The sequence below is a fragment of the Pristis pectinata genome, chromosome 2 (genome assembly GCF_009764475.1).
Source record: "Pristis pectinata isolate sPriPec2 chromosome 2, sPriPec2.1.pri, whole genome shotgun sequence".
NCBI classification, from domain to species: Eukaryota; Metazoa; Chordata; class Chondrichthyes; order Rhinopristiformes; family Pristidae; genus Pristis; species Pristis pectinata.
The window spans coordinates 60678019-60685847 of record NC_067406.1 but is presented as its reverse complement, the minus strand read 5'-3'; positions in this window follow the sequence as shown (position 1 = coordinate 60685847).

Below are 7829 nucleotides of genomic sequence, written 5' to 3'. Positions count from 1 at the left end.
GTACCAAGAGTATTGGCCAGTCTCACTTAAGTTAGAGACACAAGAGACTGCAGATGCTGGAATCTGGAGCAACAAACAATCTGCTGGAGGAACTCAGTGGGTCGAGCAGCATCTGTGGGACGAAAGAAATTGTTGATGCTTTGGGTCGAAACCCTGCATCGGGACTGAGAGTGGAGAGGGGAGATGGCTGGTATAAAGAGAAGGGGAGTAGCAAGAAAGGATTCCGAGGTGATTGGAGGACTGAGGAGAGGTGTAAGATGACAGGCAGGTAGTGCGAGGTAGGGGAGGTGAGCTGGGGTGGAGGTGGAAGACAGCGGCAGGTGAATGATAGATGGAGGCAGACAAAGAAAGAGAGGAACAGAGGAGGATAAACAGATGGAGCGAGGCGGGGGAAGGGAGTGCGAAGCTGGGAGACAGCTGCTGGAGGGAGATAAGCAGGAATACAAAGCCCTACCGGAGCTGGAGTCGGATAAATAAAGGAGGTGAGAATGGGAACCACTATGTGTGGCTAAACACAGCTCAAACGCCATCAATAAATTCCCCTTTGTTCCTACCTCTCATTGTTTCCCTCCATTTATCTGCCTCCACCTTACACCCCTCCTCAGTCCACCAATCACTTTGGGCTCCTTTCTTACCACCCCTCTGTATACCGGCTATCTGACCTCTCCACTCTCAGTCCCGATGCAGGGTTTTGACCTGAAACGTCGACGATTCCTTTCCTCCCACAGATGCTGCTTGAGCCGCTGAGTTCCTCAAGCAGATTGTTTGTTGCTCCCCTTAAGTTAGGAAGTGTCCATTCTTTGTGTGTGTGCAGTGCATGTTGACGGATGCCATAATAGATGAGCTTGGTTCTATCTCTAGAAATGCAAGGGACTGCAGATGCTGGAATCTGGAGCAATACCAAGATGCTGGAGGAACTCAGCAGGTCAGGCAGCATCTATGGAGGGAAATGCACAGTCGACATTTTGGGCCAGGACCCAGGTGAAGGATTTCGACCTGATATGTTGACTGTGCATTTCCTTTCATAGATGCTACCTGACCCACTGAGCTCCTCCAGCATCTTTCTGTTGCTCTTGGTTCTTTCTCTCCCTGCTGTCCACATTTTCTAGTCTGGAATTAATGCTTTGGGTTTAGGACAGAAATCTGGCTAAAGATTTGCACCGTTGCCTCTTGTTTTGTGGGCTCATTTCAGTTTCCACCACTAGCAAAGTCAGCACCTTTCACTGTCTTTAATCCCTCATTTTAGTAGTGTCACCAATGGATGCCATGCCTTCAATTCCCCAGTCAGCCTCATTCCCCCCCGAAACACCTTTTTCCTCCTTAAAACCCAGCCCTTTGTCCAGGCTTAGTCATCTGCTCTAATACCTCCTTATATGGTTCAGAGTCAAATGTCCTCCAATAATCTCCCCTGTGAAGTGCCTTGTGACACAGTAAATTTGCTGTGGAATTGCAGATTGTCGCTGTAATTTTGCTCTTGCATGGCAATAAAGGTAAAAATTGCACAGAATTGTCATTTACCAAATTGATTTTATGGGTATGTGAAGAGAAAAGGTTGCAGACTGAAAGTTATGTAACATTTACAAATAGCAACAGTCTGAATGTTGTCAGCAATTTTTGGTGATGTCTTTGTAATATTGCTGTCCTGGAAACATGAAACCTTGCTGCCACTTTAAGAAGCACAAAGCACACTCTTTGCCTGATTTAGCTCCAATGACACTGTTTATCTGGATACATTAGAAAAATAAGACTGTTGAGGTTTGAAGCCACAGGGCAGTTCATTTAAATTTTTAAAACATTAACTTTAAAAATCATCCTACATTGAATTGACTTTTATGGTCATTGAGATCAAGTTGGATTACCTTGAAAGCCAGTGGAAAAACTGTTTTCCATCGACTCTGAGCTTCGTAACAATGCCTTCCACGCAAAAGGCAGGCTGCTCTGAATGGAAAATGTTTTCCCAGAAGACACTGAGGAGCCTGTCAGCACAAGGTTTTACCATATCACCTGAATCTGAAAGCTTGAATTCATATGTGGAGAATATCTCCTTCCTGTATGTTTCCAGCACTGAGACCTGCTTGGAATATGGCTGGAAAAGCCTGCTCTGCACTTGATGGCCTATTCAATACAAGCTAATGCAATAGACAAACACTAACAAACGAGGTTACATAGGCTCTCTGGAGCCTTTGACTGCTGAAGCTGCTGTGAAAAAAAAATGGAGAGCTTAGCTGATTCAATTTATGTTCATTTCTGTACAGGTCTCATGCGTCATGGTTTTGCCAAGAGCTGAAGAGGCTTCAGGGACATCTTCACTAACAGGTAAAGAAGCTTTGCTTTTGTTTTGAATCAGATTATTTTGTCAGAACTCATAAGGTAATTTAGAGTATTTTAATGTGCTGCATCCATCAACAAAACTATTCTTTTAACAGATTTCTGCTTAATTTGGTGTAATGACACCACTTCTTTTTACAAATAATAAACTTCTGGGTCTCATAGATTTTACATTGCCAGTAAACAATCAAGCTAAGTACTCAATGTAGAAATATGGCTTGATTCTCTTAAAAGCTGTTTATGAAATATATGGTACAAATATAGTTTAATTTCCACTGTTCCTATGTTCATTTCTCATACTAGACAGAGTTATTCATGACATTTAAAAGGGCACTGTTTTTCCAAAGTATTTAGTAATTCTTTTATTGATTTCTTGATAATGTGGAAAATATTAACACAATATATTATAAAGGCACCATTTTATTAATTGTGCTGTCTGCCATAGTGGCATGAATGATGAACAGTTCATTTCATTTGAAAACATAGGAGGGTTTGTTTCACAAAGATTCCCTTACAAATTTAGTGTCTATAGAGGCATCAAACCTGCAATCTTGTGACAGCTTTATTTAAAAAGGGAAAGCAGGGCAGTTGTAAAACTCCTTAATTTTTATTTTAAAAGATGTATTTGCAAAAGGGGTAATAAGAAGGAATCTTGTTGGAGTACCTTTCTAGATAACAGATGCTACCTTTGAATAATTTGTGATTATTGTGTAAAGTGTCAGCCTTAGCTCAATGATAGCATCCTTGCCTCTGTCAAAGGTTGTAGGTTCAAGCTGTGCTCCGAAGCATGTAATGTAAGTTGACACTTCAGTGCAAGATTGAGAGAGAGTGAGCTGTACTAGACGGGGTGTTGTTTGTTCAGATAAAGTGTTAAGCTGGAAACCCATATGTCCTCTTAGATAGACATTAAAGATCCTGTGGCACTATTGATAGAAGACCAGGGAGTTTCCTGATACTAGCATTTTCCTTCAAACAACACTAAAACAGATTCCCTTGTCACTTATTTCATAACTGTGTGACCTTGGTATGTGCAATTGGCCATTGCGCTTCTTTGCATCACCACGGAAATTATAATTCAATCATGTTCTTCTGGCTATGAGATAATTGGGAGGGTGTGGAAGTCACTATATGAATACAAGTAATTTTGTTAATGTTGTACGACCAAGTTCTGCACTGGCCTGTCTTTTAACTGCCAGTGATATTAATGAGGAAAATCTAATGACAGGATCTAAAAATTGTTGCCCCCCCCCCCCCACCTTTCTGTATAGCTGGAAGGTTGGCATCTGTCTCAGTGGTGTGTGTGTATATAAGAGGGTTTGCTCAATTCTTTGAAATGTACATTAAATGCTGAAATATTTGTCTTTTTGACTGAGAGGGGCTAACGCATGTAATGGTATGACTTCATTTGTACAGTTCATGTCTTGGAATTTTTTTTTAAGTTACTCTCTTTCACGCATGGACTTGATAGCAAATATCAATGGCTTAAAATGTCCTTAACCAACAACTTTTTGCATATTGAGGTCATCTCTCTACTTGAGAAAAGATATACTGGCTTTGGAGGCGGTGCGAGGAGGTTCACCAGGTTGAGTCCGGGGATGATGGGGTTAGCCTATGAGGAGAGATTGAGTTGCCTGGGACTATACTTGCTGGAATTCAGGACGAGAGGGGATCTTATAGTAACATATACACTTATGAAAGGGATAGACAAGATAGAGGCAGGAAAGTTGTTTCCACTGGTAGGTGAGACTAGAACTAGGGGATTTAGCCTCAAGATTCGGGGGAGTAGATTTAGGACAGAGATGAGGAGGAATGGCTTTTCCGAGAGAGTAATGAATCTGTGGAATTCTCTGCCCAGGGAAGCAGAGGAAGCCGCATCATTAAATATATTTAAGACACAGTTAGATAGATTTTTGCATAGTATAGGAATTAAGGGTTATGGGGAAAAGGCAGGTAGGTGGAGCTGAGTCCACAGCCAAATCAGCCATGATCTTAATGAATGGTGGAGCTGGCTCAATGGGGCAGTTGGCCTACTCCTGCTCCTAATTCTTATGTTCTTATCTACCTTCCATTATTGTACTGAGATTAGAAACAAGCTCAGAAACTTTCTGACCAACCATAGGATCCTTATTGTCATCTGGCTGAAATCAAAGGCCTGGGTGTGGGGTACCTCACTCTGATCACAGGTTACTTTCCTGCAAACATTATGTTGAAAAGATTTCCAGGCATAAATTGACCAATAAGATTTAACAATTGAAAAATAAATAGAGGAATATTGGAGAAGGGAGGTGAATTATATCAAATCAGATACTGAAAGGGAAGTAAAAAGAGGAATTAGATTGGAGTAAGAAGGATAAAAGCACAGAAAGAAAAGTGAGAGAAAAAGAAATAAACTTGTATTCTTTAAAAGGCTATAACATATTTATTGCCTGCTAGAAAGAGATTGAACAGTCTCAGTTGTTCTGTTTCTGGGGCAGGGGGCTAGACATGCTCAGGAAGACAAGTATCATAACTGAAAAAGTTATTTTCCAACACAGCACAATGTCTCTATAGTGAGCTTAATGGATAGTTGATGTGCAAATTCATCATGTTGTTAAGAATAAAAGGAAGACTAAGGGCAAGATGCTGTTTGTCTGAGGCAGACTGTGGAGAGGCATAAATTGACCAGCAAGTCCTGAAAATTTACAAATTATGGTAAAACTCTTAACTCCTTGTCATCGTTGGCCAGTTTGCCCATTTATAATGGCATATATTATGAACTGATTATTACTTTTCCAGCAAGATTCAGCTCAATATAACAAAAAGAATAAGGTTCCAAACCAGTACTTTCTCTATTGTTAGGATTCTTCACCTTTCTTTGGTAGTGGTATTGGTTTATTATTGTCTCTTGTACCGAGGTACAGTGAAAAACTTGTCTTGCATACCGATTGTACAGGTCAATTCATTACACAGTACAGTTACATTGAGTTAGTACAGAGTGCATTGAGGTAGCACAGGTAAGAACAGAGTAAAGTGTCACAGCTACAGAGGAAGTGCAGTGCAGTTAAACAATAAGGTACAAGGTCACAACTAGGTAGATTGTGACGTCAGAGTCTATCTCATTGTATAAGGGAACCATTCAATAGTCTTATCACAGTGGGATAGAAGCTGTCCTTAAGCCTGGTGGTACGTGCCCTCAGCCTCCTGTATCTTCTACCTGATGGAAGAGGAGAGAAGAGAAAATGACCCAGGTTGGTGGGGTCTTTGATTATGCTGGCTGCTTCACCAAGTCTAAGGAGGGGAGGCTGGTTTCCATGACGTGCTGGGCTGTGTCCACAGCTCTCTACAGTTTCTTGTGGTCCTGGGCAGAGCAGTTGCCATACCAAGCCATGGTGCATCCAGATAGGATGCTTTCTATGGTGCATTGATAAAAATTGGTGAGTGCATTTCTTGGGATTGCATTTACTGTTTGAGCTCCTCGGGAAGCTGGGCATTTTTGGTTTTATGAACATCTTTTTTATTCCTGGAAAGTGGGCAATGCTGGCATAGCTTCACTTTAATTGCTTGTAACTGATCCTTTTGAGAATGTGAACTGCTATAATTCTTGTGCTGAAGATCAAATAAAATGATCTCATGGCTTGCAGTGTGTGAGATATGTAACTTTAAGCTATAATTATCACTTTTGTGGTCAAAACTGAAATAACATCAGCTCTCAGTGAAACTGTTTGTATTGCAACAAGACTTTTGTTTTAGATTCCACAGTATCACATTTCTTGATGCCCAGACAGATGTAATAATGCACAAATATAAGGAGACAGCCCGCACAGCAAGTAGACACCAGATTAATTCCACTGCGAGAAGTATTTAATTCAAGCCAAAGACTAAATTTGTACTTATGAGAGATTAACCTTAAGCAGCAGTTCAACAATCTACTGCTACATTTTTAGTTCTGTATCAACTTAATTAGATAATTACACCAATCACTGAGTTGTGCACTTTCTCAGAAGCAAGTTATACATCTCTGTAATGACATTGTTAAATTAGTGCAACAAACCAGCATGGGACAGCCTCACAACTGGAATGGAGAAATTATCCTTTATAAAATGCCCCATATTACCTGGCTGATTTTAAAGTTTAACAAAGGAAAGTATAACCAATAAAGACATTCTCTAGTCCTTCAGGGGCATATTTTGGAAGAGATGTGTTTAATATGTGTGCATTAAAATTTGTCCTTGGGAGCTCACAAGTATTTTAATGAGGTAAATGCAATAAATCATAATGCAGACTGAAAACTTCAAGGGTTTCCTACCTTGGCTCTGCTGACTTAAGTGATCACAGTAAGAGCAGAATTATAGATCTCCCTAGACTGAGAGGAAAAGTCAGCTAATATTACTAATTATCATTGTCCAATGGCTCAAGCCTGAAAATGGATGTGGAATGAAACATAGCTGTGATTTCACCACCACTTGCCCAATCACACAAATGTCTGGTGGTAATCAATGAATGATCACTTTGATAATTTGCTGAGACTATTGATATCTGTGCAACCATAACAGGTTGCTGTTTGATGACGGCTTACTGGGTAGAATAATTGTAAATAGATGTGATTTTATAAACAACATCATATCCTGCAAAAGATGAGAAAGGCATATAATTTGGGGTATAGATAATGTAAATCCTATTACAGGATTTTGCTTAAATAGGCAACCTCACTATTGAACTTCTTTCTGAAGTAAAATGGTTTCAAGTCAACAAATCAACTACAAACATTTTTACACTTTCCTACTTATTCTTGTAAATTATTTGTAGACATTTTTGTCAAATTGAATATAATTGATGCTATGATGACCCTGAAAAAGTAGAGGGTTAATTTTAACTTTTGTTGATGAAATGAAATGAAATTTCAGAATATATACCTAAATCTTTCTTCCTTTAGGCTTAAGAAGAAAAGAAGGTTGTACAGGGTGTACATTGGGCAGCCACTTCAATATTACGCATTTTATGTTAGAGCAGAAAGTTAAGTTGATTCTCTGAGAAATAACAAAAAAAGATCAGAACTCTTTATAATGACAAGACTTTTTAAAGAAACTTCAGTAGAAAAAAGTTTCACTTTAAAATGAAATAATAATGGAAATTAACTTATTTCCCCATTTCCTTATACAACAAAGGTGTTTTGATTTCAGATTTCCAGTATTCAGAGAGTTTTCTTTGAGACAAATTTCATAATTTTTATACAACAATTATTTTAAAGTACCATAAAACAATCACTTCAACTTAATGACTTGCATTATTTCTACACTCTAACTTTCCTCATTTGTAATTTGATATTTTAACTATCATGTTTAATATTAATCTCTTCTTTTGATGATTTTCAAAAATGCCATCTTGTTCCTCTTTCTTCCCACATCTTATTTAAGATGAAATGCAGCTCATTACTTCATACTCCAATCTTTCAAATTCTGAAACATCTTGTTCTCAGTTTTCTGATGTTCCCACTGTTTTTATCCTGTTCAGGATATTAAAAG